Raw genomic sequence first — 15,000 nt, 5'->3', positions numbered from 1 at the left:
GGAATGTCAAAAACCTGTAATCAAAAGGTAATGATTAGCCATAACACACAACTTACGAATTACTAAATTTCAAAATATACAAAGTAGTAATGTATGAGTATACTTACATCAATTTATGAAATAAGTACTTAAATATCTAACACACAGATTTTGCAATAAGAAGCCGGCAATACAAACGAATAACTACGGGTAGCATATAATATAACCGTAGGCAAAGAGTATATATCGTTTTATGAAATAGGTTCCGGGTATATATAAGCAAAACAGTGAACATTAAGCTTTATATATATATATATATATATATATTAGTATATGTATATTTATAAAATCCTTTTTAACCATTCATTTTCTTGTATTCATCAGTGAGAGAGAGAGAGAGAGAGAGAGAGAGAAGAGAGAGAGAGAGAGAGAGAGAGAGAGTATCTTTTCGCTTAACCATCTCACCAATAACGGAAGCTCACTCGTCTGTGTCAAACAAGAGAACGAGGAAACAGACAAATACAAGAGAGGAAAGAAGAAGAAGACTTATTTAAAGAAGAGGAAAAGACTTCACACAAACAGATAAAAGAGGTAATACGGGAAAACGGCATCCGTATACTGCCGTATAAGGACCCTCGTTCGCCGAAGAATCTTATTTCTCGACAAATAAGCGTTTCTCCTTTCCCCTACTTATAATGCGATCTCCTCTGAGAATCCTCCTCCTCATCTCGTCGAATCCCTCTCTCCCCTCCCATCCCGCCCCCTCCCATCTCCTCCCATCCCATCCCATCCCTCTCCCAGCATCCAGCATCCCGATAAAATCCCAACACATTCACAGGGAGGGAAAGATTGGCAGTAGCGTTGTGCTAAACACACGTGAAACGCGAGAGCTATGAACTGCTTTCTTTTTTTACAACAGCACATGAACACTCGCCCATCCTCTACACTTACTCTCTTTTCTCTCTATCTCTCTCTGTGTGAGTCTCTCTCTTTCTCTCTCCCTCACACACACACACACACACAGATGCTCATACACACGCACACACACACACACCTTCCCACCAACACCATCGTATTGATTAAAATCACGTCTGCGTATTTCAAATGGGCCGTTATATAGCATAGCGTTGCGTAAAAGCACGATTTTCCTCTCTCTCTCTCTCTCTCTCTCTCTCTCTCTCTCTCTCTCTCTCTCTCTCCTCCGGCTTGTTCGTTTGAGGAGCGTCCCTCCCTCTGAATGAAAGCACACACACAACGTACATACATACATACACGCTCTCATACACACACACACACACATACACTCACACAAATCACACATCATTGCAAATTAGCGTGTGGGACTTAGCGATAGGAATAAACCGCCCCGAGTGTACCATTGACTCGAGCTGTCTTCCGCACATGCGCTCTGGTTTGATCTCTCCTCTCTCTCTCTCTCTCTCTCTCTCTCTCTCTCTCTCTCTTCTCCCAGAGCTCCCACTCCATCACAGCCACTATTTTACACACACACACACGCACACACACACACACATGCCACTTGGACCATGCCTCAATTAATAGAAGCCAATTACTTGAAAGGCATGAGGAGGAGGAGGAGGACGACGGCGGCGGAGGAAAGAGGAGAGACGAGACGCATTTCTGACCCGCTTTTGCAGACGTCGTCTTCGTCCACTTCGTCGTCTTCGGGAGAATATTTAGGCCGTAGAATTAGTCACCGCCTCTCCCCGAAAAGGCTGCCGGACTGCAGCAGCAGAGGCGGCGACGGCTGGATGCATTAAAGGGACGCCATAAACTCCATCCGTTCATGCAACGGACTTGACGAGGCATTGTGGACCGAAATGGATCATACGGTACAAAGAGAGAGAGAGAGAGAGAGAGAGAGAAGAGAGAGAGAGAGAGAGAGAGGCTGAAGGGATGGGTAGATATATAGACGAAAGGCAGATATGTCTTGAAGGATAAATAGACTGAGAGAGTGAGAGTGTGAGAGAAAGAGAGAGAAAGAGATAAGAACAAACAAAATTACACACACACACACACACACACACACACATACAGGAAGACCACAGGCAAACACATGCACAAATGGAGGTACCCAGAAGAGCACATCAGCTTCAACTATGTCTGGCGCTGTGCATTCTCTCTCTCTCTCTCTCTCTCTCTCTCTCTCTCTCTCTCTCTCTCTCTCTCTCTTTTTGCCATGAATATTTGCAGCGGATGTATGCCATCATTTGAGGAATTATTCGTACGGGTTTAACTTTACACTATTCCGCGGCCGTTATGAACAATTCCATGTCAACATTCTTCATATCATATCGATCACGGGAATGAGAATGTTTTACGTGCAATAAAAGCACCTACAATTTAATCTCACTGTGAATAATAATAATAATAATTAATAATAATGAATAATTAATAATAATAATAATAATAATAATAATAATAATAATAATAAAGAATAAACTAATTAATTATAATGAATTAAAAAAACCGGCCGTGTTTTACAAAGTAATCTTAGAATTTATCGGCCCGCAATAGATCAATACAATAAATTCTCCTCGGGATCACTGGATACTAACGAACGATCTGTCCTTCCGTAATAACTCCGGCTCTGGTACAGGTTCAGGTAACTAGAATCCATTCAATACGATATTAAAAAACATTTTTAAAAATTTTCAGTACATCGAGCCATCATCTGATGACTGTACATCACTGTATAAGAATCCACGACTCGCTAGACATACTATATAGATACATTTTCTGCGTACCACAAAATCAATGGAATTTTAATTGATCTCTGAATCCCAAAGATCGCACGGATGTGGGAACTTTTATGATATCCTACAGAGGGGCGTGGTGATTCCTACGTAGATTATGTCTTATATATTATATGTTATAAAAAATGATGATATGACATGATGTTGGATGATACAAAGGAATATTGAATCTATGCAATGCGACAGAAAGAGATCCAATTTAATACTTGTAAATATATAGAAACACACACACACACACACACACACACATATATATATATATATATATATATTATAATATATATATATGTATGTGTGTATATATATATATACTATATATAAATATATATATATATATCGCCAATAACGCCTAAATTAAAATAAGAGATATTTTGGCGGGGAAGGGATGCTTATCGATAAAATCGACCAGAAGCTCGTGGCTGTCACATTTTCTTAAAAGAAATTTTATAGAGTCATATTTTCGCACCTGGTATATAGAAATACCCGATCATACGATTTATTTTATAAAAGGTAAATATTCCATGTCTTTTAGGACTGGCTGTGATCTAACTCATCTTGTGTTCAGAAATATTTGTCTTTTGTAAAGTATAAATAAAAAATATATAAATTTATATATATACATATATATAATTATATATATATTATATATAATTTATTATATATATATAAAGGATTTTTTTGCCCACAAGGAAAAAAATTTTCCTTCCTGGCAAAAAAACTTTATTTATACATAGCATCACGTTTTATATACTTCGTGATCAAGTTATTCATATATATTATAATATATATATATATATATATATATTATATATATATATATGTATATATAACATATCATATATATATATATACGTTATATATTATATATTAATATATATTACTAATATATATATATATATATATATATATATGTAAATTTACTGAACTGATGAAAAGAGCCGTCTATTCAGGAGAAAAAAAAAAAACAATGCACCATTATAACTGCCAAGTAACTCATTGTGGCAAACACGGCACCCATCAATTTCCCGACTGCTCTAAGTCTGACTAATATCACTATCACAAACATCATCGCCCAGTTTAGCCTCACTGCTAAGCATCAGTCATGTCGCCATTCTACTTTTCACGGCCATTAAACTGAGCGCGGTCGCCGGAATGGGTTATCATCTAACAGGAATTTAATCAGATGGTATTTTTTCATCTACGCGTTATCAATTATCCGATGTTCTTTACAGACTAAGTCACATGGAAACGCGTAAATAAGAATAGGAGGAATTATTATGAGGGGAATTTAGACGATCACCTTTTACGAGAAAGATGACGCTGAGACAAGAAAGTATTCGGGAATTTGACAGACGATATAGGGTCATACTCGAAGTAGTTAAATTGACTGATTTTCATGGTAAATGTAAACTGAAAATATAATTTAGGCCAAAGACCAAGCACCGGGACCTATGAGGTCATTCAGCGCTGAAACGGAAATTGAGAGAGAAGGCTTTGGAAGGCGTAACAGGAGGAAAACCTCAAAGCAGTTGCACAGTGAAGCAACTGTTAGGAGAGGGTGGCAAGTCAGTAGAAGAAAAAAAATATGAAAGGAGGAACCGTAAAAGGAACGAAAGAGCTAGCAGATAGGTGCCAAATGCACGCTGCAAAAGGACCTTAAGTAATACCTACAGTGCATCACTTGAGGTGCACTGACGGCACGACCCCTCTTGTGGGCATAGTATAAATATAAAAAATAATTACCCGACAGGTAATTGTCTAGTCATCTTGTGAGGCCTTTGCTAAACGGGCAAGAGAGAGAGAGAGAGAGAGAGAGAGAGAGAGAGAGAGAGAGAGAGAGAGAGAGAGAGAGAGAGATACACTGCTTTCCAATAATCAACAAGTTCGAGCAATTACTGTGACCATTTTAACATCTTAGATATAATATCAGGATATTTTCAGAGAGAGAGAGAGAGAGAGAGAGAGAGAGAGAGAGAGAGAGAGAGAGAGAGAGAGAGAGTATGCACTGCTTTCCGCTCTTAATTATTAACCGTGGTATCTGGTAGCTTTCTATTCACTCTAATTATATCCTGCCTCAAATTCAAACCTATCCTTTTACAGCAAGATATAATGATAGGTATCATTAAAATAATGATGGTAAGAATAAATTAATATATACACTTATATATCTGACACCTTCTTGTTATTTATCAGGCAATATATAACCTAACTCATATACCATAAAAGGTTAACATACCTGAGCAGAACACACCCAAGAATTATAGGAATCACTGTAGCAATGACAAGTTGCAAAATATAATTGTGAACACAAAAGGAAACATGGAGCCGATGGTTCTCAACTTGCGATGAAAGTTCATGGCTTCTTCAAATCAGGCAATTACCGAATCTTGCATAAGATGCAAGAATAAAACACAATTAGTGTAGGAGAGAAATTCGTTTGTGATACTTACTATTTCGAACATAACGAAGGTTGGTATTGCCAAACTTTCTAAGGTAAACGAGCGCTATTGAATACTGTACAAGCCAAAGAGGCAACTCACTTATCAAAATCATTTAATTATGGAGAATGATAAAATACTGAATTTTATAAAACGTAGAGTAAAATACAAAAAAATAACCTGGGACAAAAATTGGATGAAAGACAACTAAAACTTGTTAAAATAATAATAATAAATAATAATAATAATAATAATAATAATAATAATAATAATAATAATAATAATAATAATAATAATAATAATAATAATATGCCAGTGGAAATTGTACCCATAATCATAGGAACCATTAGGAGGGGTACGATCCCCGAGAATCCCTGAGAAGGAATCTGGAAAAACTAGAGGCTGAAGTAGCTCCAGGACTCATGAGACGAGTGTGATCCTAGAAACGGCGCACATAGTTAGAAAAGTGATGGACTCCTTTAAAAGGGAAGGGGCAGGATGCAACCGGAGGAACCCCCACACTATAAATACCGCCCAGTCGAATTGGAGGACTGTGATAGAGCAAAAAAAAAAAACAATAATAATAATAATAATAATAAAATAATAATAATAATAATAACTATAATAAATATACTAAGAGGGGATGTGGGATTCAAAAGCCCTCCACTGGAGACTGTGCAAGAAACATCAGCTACCTTGCAATAATAAGTGGTACGAGCACCAGTGAAGACGAGTGGCTAAAGAGTGCATGGGAAGAAGGACTAATAAAAGTAGACGAAGACCCAGAAATATACAGACAGGCAGGGAATGAACAGACATGAACAGAGGGACTGCGGCACAACAAACCAATGCACGGACAATACATGAGACAGACTAAAGAACTAGCCAGCGATGACACATGGCAATGGCTACAGAGGGGAGAGCTAAAGAAGGAAACTGAAGGAATGATAACAGCGGCACAAGATCAGGCCCTAAGAACCAGATATGTTCAAAGAACGATAGACGGAAATAACATCTCTCCCATATGTAGGAAGTGCAATACGAAAAATGAAACCATAAACCACATAGCAAGCGAATGCCCGGCACTTGCACAGAACCAGTATAAAAAGAGGCATGATTCAGTAGCAAAAGCCCCTCCACTGGAGCCTGTGCAAGAAAACATCAGCTACCTTGCAGTAATAAGTGTACGAGCATCAACCTGAAGGAGTGATAGAAAACGATCAGGCAAAGATCCTCTGGGACTATGGTATCAGAACGGATAGGGTGATACGTGCAAACAGACCAGACGTGACGTTGATTGACAAAGTCAAGAAGAAAGTATCACTCATTGATGTCGCAATACCATGGGACACCAGAGTTGAAGAGAAAGAGAGGGAAAAAATGGATAAGTATCAAGATCTGAAAATAGAAATAAGAAGGATATGGGATATGCCAGTGGAAATCGTACCCATAATCATAGGAGCACTAGGCACGATCCCAAGATCCCTGAAAAGGAATCTAGAAAAACTAGAGGCTGAAGTAGCTCCGGGCCTCATGCAGAAGAGTGTGATCCTAGAAACGGCACACATAGTAAGAAAAGTGATGGACTCCTAAGGAGGCAGGATGCAACCCGGAACCCCACACTATAAATACCACCCAGTCGAATTGGAGGACTGTAATAGAGCAAAAAAAAAAAAAAAATAAAAAAAAAAAAAAATAATAATAATAATAAGTGGTACGAGCACCAACCTGAAGGAGTGATAGAAAACGATCAGGCAAAGATCCTCCGGGACTATGGTATCAGAACAGATAGGGTGATACGTGCAAATAGACCAGACGTGACGTTGACTGACAAAATCAAGAAGAAAGTATCACTCATTAATGTTCCAATACCATGGGACACCAGAGTTGAAGATAAGGAGATGGAAAAAATGGAGATGGAAAAAATGGATAAGTATCAAGACCTGAAAATAGAAATAAGTAGGATATGGGATATGCCAGTGGAAATTGTACCCATAATCATAGGAACACAAGGCACGATCCCAAGATCCCTGAAAAGGAATCTGGAAACACTAGAGGCTGAAGTAGCTCCAGGACTCATGCAGGATAGTGTGGAATCCAGGTGAAGTGTGATCCTAGAAACGGCGCACATAGTTAGAAAAGTGATGGACTCCTAAGGAGGCAGGATGCAACCCGGAACCCCACACTATAAATACCGCCCAGTCGAATTGGAGGACTGTTAGACTAAAAAAATAAAAAACAAAATAAATGATAATAAAATAATAATAATCATAATATAATCCTGATGATACATACAAGCAGTAATACATTTCGAAAAGAATAAAGAAAATTAAACAAGTACTGCAATAACGAAGAAATCAACGGAGATGGATAAATGATATTAGGTAAAACGATGATTGACAAAGAAGGTGAAAATGTAATAATACAAATAGGCAACAACAACAAAAAACATAAATGAAGACAATAACGCCAAACCAATAACTTAAGAAAGTGAAATGAAACATTTTTAATGGAGAGAAATGAAAGGTTTACTCAAAATCGACAAAATGAATAACTAAAATAAAAGCGAATAGAATAATATTGACAAATTAAAAGGTTTACTCAAAATGGATAAAAAGAATACCTGAAATAAAAGCGATTTAATTGATAAAAATTAAAAGGTTTACTCCAAAGAGCGATATATTGACGGAGGAAGATGAGAATCATAAAAGAAAACAAATAATGACAGGACAGGGGGATAGAAGGACACTTGAAGGATATATTCAAAACTTAATAAATTTCCGATGGAGAGTAAGTCGCCGGCCAATATTTATTTTCAAACAACGTCACGGGCCCTCCCATTCAATTTGACCACCTCCTCCGATTCGGGGAGAGAGAGAGAGAGAGAGAGAGAGAGAGAGAGAGAGAGAGAGAGAGAGAGAGAGAGAGAGAGAGAGAGAGAGAGAGAATGTTCTCGACTCCCACTGTTAAGAAATAAAAATTTTCTTAAAGTGTTCCTTATCTTTACATTTAACGGATTGTATAATATATATAGTATTATATATATATATATAATATATATATATATTATATATACTATATATATGTATATATATAATATGTATATAATATATAATAATAATATATATAACCTAATATATATATATAATATATATATATATATACATATAATTTGAATTAGAAAAATTTCTATATATATATATACTCCAAAACATATAATTCGAATTAGAAATATATTCAGAAACAACCCATACTAAGTGGCCTGTATACCCATGTTTCTAAAACTGTCTAGAAATTACTAGAAAACTAGAATAATTATGCGTGGTTTCATAATGTTGTTTTCGTTATCATAAACGTCACACTAAGCATAAGTATAAATATCTACTTATTGCTATCAAAGCCATAGGCTTTTTAAGTAAGAAATATTCAAAATTAATTTTTGAATAAAGACCCCGCCCCCAAGTAAGTTAAATGTGGAGAGCTTTCACCGTAGAATTTTATAAGACCAAAGCCAACACTATAATCATTCCGATGAACTTTTTAATTGTTCATTTGTCAACTCAAGTAAACTTAACAAAAGATACTTTAGAGGCAGAGGAACTGGGAAAAAATCTATTTTATACCTAACATAAAATTATCGGCACAAAATTGAGAATTATAGTGAAATACAATATTTATAGATACGAGATTTTGATGGACACAAAAAGAGACTAATTTTATATGAGAAATATTAAAAGACTTTCTTCACGACGTTCTCATTGAAATAGTTAATCATTTATCGCCACCAATCCCTTAAACACTACTTTAGGAAAAGAATTATTGTAATCATAACTTCATACGGCACCACAACCGCTCTTCAAAACTACAAAACAAAAGGATATTTACAACAACAACAAAAAAAAGGGAGACTACGAACACGAGGCCCATTTGACGACCACGCAAAATGTGCCAACAAACAGAACATATCCGGCCGCCATTTAAAAGTGTATTTCGAAAACAGACAGCGGGCTTCCTACGCATGGCACCGCTACAAAAACAAGGCTGGGGAAAAAACGAGCATTCTCAATTTAAAAGCCCAGGAGGCTTTTCAACATTCGTAAACATTCCCCACACATCTCCAGAACGCGGTTAAAAGGAGGGGGAGAGTATTTCGAATAACCTGTTGTGTTCGTGGGACCTTAAACCACACCTCGGCGACGCCGGGAAGAAATAAATCTGGAAGCGATGAAAAGATAGCGGACGCCAAAATCCGCCTCGTTACACCTGTGGGGCAATCAGAGCTTGCGAGTGATATCCCTGATATGAAATGCAACAGACTACATTCCCCTGTGGAAGCTCCCCCAAGGGAGCAGGTGACATCCTCCATGAAGTGCCTGCCATCACTTAAGTGTTCCTCCTCTTTTTCTTCTTTCTTCTTCTTCTTCTTCTTCTTCTTCTTCTTCTTCTTCTTCTTCTTCTTCTTCGGCAGCAGCAGCAGCAGCAATGTCTGCTTGTTGTTGGCCTTCAAGGATGGAGAGAGAGAGAGAGACAGAGAGAGAGAGAGACGAGAGAGAGAGAGAGAGAGAGAGAGAGAGAGGGTGGGGTGAGTTTCGCAGGAGGACACACGGGTTGAGGATGGGGAAAGGAAGATTCGGACGGGGGGAGGAGGGGGGGGAGGGGGTTACGGGATGGCATGAGGTGAGTGGGGACGGGGGTGGAGGAGGAGGAGGAGAGAGGAGAGGGAAGATAGTGGAATGGGATAGAAGCAATGATGGGAGGGAATCCACGGGAAGGGTGAGATGTTTTCGAGAGAGAGAGAGAGAGAGAGAGAGAGAGAGAGAGAGAGGACGTAAATGCCTCGTCAAACTATATTAACCGCAAATGTGTGGGCGTTAAATTGATCCAATTACAAAGCTCTGTCAACACACACCCACACACACACACACACACACACACAAAGTTGAGGAAACTGCTTGTTTGATTATCTGTCTCGATTCCATTTTGTTTCTTGCCCGTCTCGGTTATCATTAGTCGAAAATATGCGATAGTCGAATATTAAGACCCACTATCTTAACAGCAACAATTATCTTGATGATTCGCTTTCTTCAGTAATCTAGTAATCTTTCTTAAGCTTTAAGAAAATGAGAAAAAAGGCATTTCTTCAGAATTTTAATGACCCCAATCCTAGATAAAATGGAAAAAAAGGAACCAAAAGAAGAAAGATTATTGAGATCAAGGGAAAACCAAAGTAAGTAATGAATTCCAGAGCTCGGCATTACATGACTCTGCTCCGTTGTCCACGAATTATTTGCTACTAAATATTTGGCCAGTTGTTAAGAAATTACTAATCACAAATAACCATTCATAAAAAAATTATCACGAGTTAAAATTAAAGTTAAAGACGGAGATATCTGTGAATAAAATTATAACCAAACATACAAAAAAACTAACAAACTGCTTCCTAATCCACAAGAGAGGAAGTTGAAAGCTAAAATATAAGCGTTATCTTCATCATGTTTTATATGATGAGAGAGAGAGAGAGAGAGAGAGAGAGAGAGAGAGAGAGAGAGAGAGAGAGAGAGAGAGAGAGAGAGAGAGAGAGAGAATTGTCTTAACTATCAAATACAGTATACAAGATTTAAAACCCGATATTACATACGGTAGGAATAACTCAATAAAAATATTTAACAACAAAAAACATTTGAAAAACATGAAATATTCGAAAAGAAAACAATATTTATCACTGAATCACCAATAGAAAAAAAAACATTTTCAAAACTGGAAGAATATTTTATTTTTATATTTTTACAAATTCAGATATTTTTGAAGGTTTAAAATTTCAGCAAAGTCCAATTTCATTTCGGCTCTTTCAGCAAACGCATAAAAAGATAATATTTCTTTGTAGGGTCCTCGCAGAATAGAGGAAAACTAATACTCCTCATCCTCCGGTCTTATATTTCTCTCGGAAATGTAACGTAAAAAAGGCGTCCCTATTTGAAATGTGGTACACGACGAGGACGCCACGATGTCTCCGGGATGGATCTTGTTCATTACGTCCTGCGTGATTTTCTAGACACTGGATCAAGGAAGACAATGAACGCAGTCATTATGGGGAGAACCATCTCCCCTTTTTGTTGGAGAAGAGAGAGAGAGAGAGAGAGAGAGAGAGAGAGAGAGAGAGAGAGAGAGAGAGAGAGCTGTATGTGTAAGACAGAGGAAAGGAAGCGAGAGGGAGATGTATATGTGACAAAAATAGAGAGCTACATGGATTTATGAGAGAGAGAGAGAGAGAGAGAGAGAGAGAGAGAGAGAGAGAGAGAGAGAGAGAGAGAGAGAGAGAGAGAGAATGTGTCTGTGAAGAGACAGTGTGAAAGATGTGTGTGTGAGAGAGAAGGGGGGGGTGTCTGTGAGAGAGAAGAGAGAGAGAGAGAGAGAGAGAGAGAGAGAGAGAATGAAAAACCCTTAAAAAGCAACCCCACACGAAGCAGCGAACAACCTGCATTCTTGATTAAAATGGAACACTGAACCAGCAGCAGATGCAAATAGTGCTACTGTTCATTGCGGGCGGAATCAAAATGGCCTGACAGAAGACTTACATTAGGCATTTTTTTTAAACATTAAGTCTAACGTCTGCGTTGGGCTATAAAATTACCGATATCCTACCTCGTTTTACGCGCCATCACGTCCGGAATAACTACTTTCGGACCAATTCTCCAAAAGGCTAAAATTGCACAATCACGGAAAATTTCAAGGGTTGAAAGTATATTTATATAAAAAAAGATGTATATCATACAAAGAAGAAAATGAATACGTATATTATATGTAGAAGAAAATTAATAAGGATGAAAATCGAGCAATACAGGATAAGGAATCAGTTCAATATTGGGCAATTAACGAAGGGAAACAGAGTGAATATGACTCCAAGGTACCATAACGGAGCCAGGTAATGCTGAGATTAAGATGAATAAAATCATTTTCAGCAGAGAGAGAGAGAGAGAGAGAGAGAGAGAGAGAGAGAGAGAGAGAGAGAGAGAGAGAGAGAGAGAATTTGTATGTCAGAGTAAATTTTCTTTAGGAGTTTTCATTAGCCCTATTATTATTATTTTTTTTTTCTTTTTTTTTCTTTTTTTTTTTTTTGGGGGGGGGTTTTTTTTTTTGCTCTATCACAGTCCTCCAATTCGACTGGGTGGTATTTATAGTGTGGGGTTCCGGGTTGATCCTGCCTCCTTAAGAGTCCATCACTTTTCTTTTTTACTATGTGTGCCGTTTCTAGGATCACACTCTTCGCATGAGTCCTGGAGCTACTCAGCGTCTAGTTTTTCTAGATTCCTTTTCAGGGATCTTGGTTGGATCGTGCCTAGTGCTCCTATGATTATGGGTACGATTTCCAACTGGCATATCCATATCCTTCTTATTTCTATTTTCAGATCTTGATACTTATCCATTTTTTCCCTCTCTTTCTCTTAACTCTGGTGTCCATGGTATTGCGACATAAATGAGTGATACTTTCTTCTTGACTTTGTCAATCAACGTCACGTCTGCTCTGTTTGCAGTATCACCCTATCCGTTCTGATACCATAGTCCCAGAGGATCTTTGCCTGATCGTTTTCTATCACTCCCTCAGGTTGGTGCTCGTACCGACATTATTACTGCAAGGTAGCTGATGTTTCTTGCACAGGCTCCAGTGGAGGGCTTTTGCCACTGAATCATGCCTCTTTTTGTACTGGTTCTGCGCAAGTGCCGGGCATTCGCTTGCTATGTGATTTATGGTTTCATTTTTCGTATTGCACATCCTACATATGGGAGAGATGTTATTTCCGTCTATCGTTCTTTGAACATATCTGGTTCTTTTAGGACCTGATCTTGTGCCGCTGTTATTATTCCTTCAGTTTCCTTCTTAGCTCTCCCCTCTGTAGCCATTGCCAATTGTCATCGCTGGCTAGTTCTTTAGTCTGTCTCATGTATTGTCCTGCATTGGTTTGTTGTGCCAGTCCTCTGTTCTGTCTGTCATTCTCCTGTCTCTGTATATTTGTGGGTCTTCGTCTACTTTTATTAGTCCTTCTTCCCATGCACTCTTTAGCCACTCGTCTTCACTGGTTTTCAGATATTGCCCCAGTGCTCTATTATTATTATTATTATTATTATTATTATTATATTATTATTATTATTATTATTCATTCACAGGTCAATTGTCAATTACGTTCCCAGAATAATTCTTAACCTTCGGACGTGGTCATGCCCCATCGTAAAAACAGACCCAAAGGAATCTTTATTTCAGTAATATGCTTATACAAAGGGATCTTTTTTGTCCTCATATAACATATATATTATGTATAGATATATGATATATACTATATATATATATATATATATATATATATATATATATATATAACTATACATATATATATATATATATATATATATATATATATATATATATATAATATATAATATATATATCCTCACTTATAACAGAAAATGTTTCCGGGTCAACAGAGCACTACCAGGGTAATATGATCTATATATACATAAATATAAATATAATACATCGGTAATATTTCCTTGTTCTATCTACACAACATTTACCGAACGTTCAAACTCAGCTGTTCATTTCCAGGCCCGGGAGGGAATTCTGTGAGTACCCAAACACTCGCAAATAGTACACACCCCATTTTCCACAAGTCAACAATTGCAGATTCGAACATCAGCCACCCAGAAGTTGTAAACAGCAACAGTGTGGAAGAGTTGAAAAGAAAGCTAGACAAAATCACTAGCACACTGTGAATGCACAGTAAAACCTGCTCCTACAGGTCTTTGAGACATCCTAATCCTTGTAACTCCTTGTAACTCTTTCACATACCATGGGCGTTCCATGAAACCCCAACTTACCAGTTTTCCAGTAAGCTTAACTTCCTCTTCCAGCGAATTTAACTTTATTTGTTAATGAGAATTTCATCTTCCTGACATCTCAAGTCAGTTAATTTGCCTTTTCAGCGTGTGTAACACCCCGTTTTAACGAACCTAATATGCATTTTCTGAGAATATAAGCGCCTTTCCAAGTAGCTCACTTCACCTTTTGATTTAGACCAATGGCCCTTTTCCAAGGAACTTAATATTTATCACCTTCCTGTGAAAAAGTCGAAGATGTAAAACAAGCTGGGTTTTCGTAACGTCAGCTACATAATAAAAATATATCTAAGAAGTACGGCGCGTCTGGGATTCGCAGTAAGAGAGCAGATTTGCAGATAATGTTTACAGTGATATTACGAATATTACGAATAGGCCATTTGCAACACAAGAAAACATGTTGCAATAGCGAGCAAAACAAACCATTTACAAAGAGGCATAAGGTCAAGAATTGCAAACGATCTCCAACATGATTATAATTATACAGATATATTAGACTTTAGTCTATAAGAAATTATACAAGAGGGATTATATAATGAAGCAAATCCCAGCACACTTATTGGGGAACATTTTTTGTTGATTTGCGAGAAAAAATTTTTTTATTATGAATTATTATTTTTAAATTATCTTTAATGTAAAGGAAGGAGTGGCTACGAGAATAATTTCAAAATACTTGCTAAACATTCGAGTTAACAGGTGAGAAAAGATACATATGGGGAGAGAGAGAGAGAGAGAGAGAGAGAGAGAGAGAGAGAGAGAGAGAGAGAGAGAGAGAGAGAGAGAGAGAGAGAAGAGGAAGGAACGAATACAGATACAATATCACGAGTTCAAGAGTTATGACCTCATATATGAAACAACAATAACTGTCTCCAAGAGGAAACAATAAACAACACAAAACAACAACAAAAACAATTTTCAAG

The 15,000-nt window shown here is 37.4% G+C and overlaps 1 protein-coding gene across 11 annotated transcripts in view; it reads right to left on the bottom strand.

Moving 5' to 3' along the window:
- LOC135213169 (rho GTPase-activating protein 100F-like) overlaps positions 1-15,000 on the bottom strand; it is a 341,178-nt gene that overhangs the window by 102,131 nt on the left and 224,047 nt on the right. The window lies entirely within an intron of this gene.

Source organism: Macrobrachium nipponense, chromosome 42 (genome assembly GCF_015104395.2).
Source record: "Macrobrachium nipponense isolate FS-2020 chromosome 42, ASM1510439v2, whole genome shotgun sequence".
NCBI classification, from domain to species: domain Eukaryota; kingdom Metazoa; phylum Arthropoda; class Malacostraca; order Decapoda; family Palaemonidae; genus Macrobrachium; species Macrobrachium nipponense.
The sequence above is the reverse complement of the archived record's forward strand: the minus strand, read 5'-3'. Positions and strand labels throughout refer to the sequence as shown.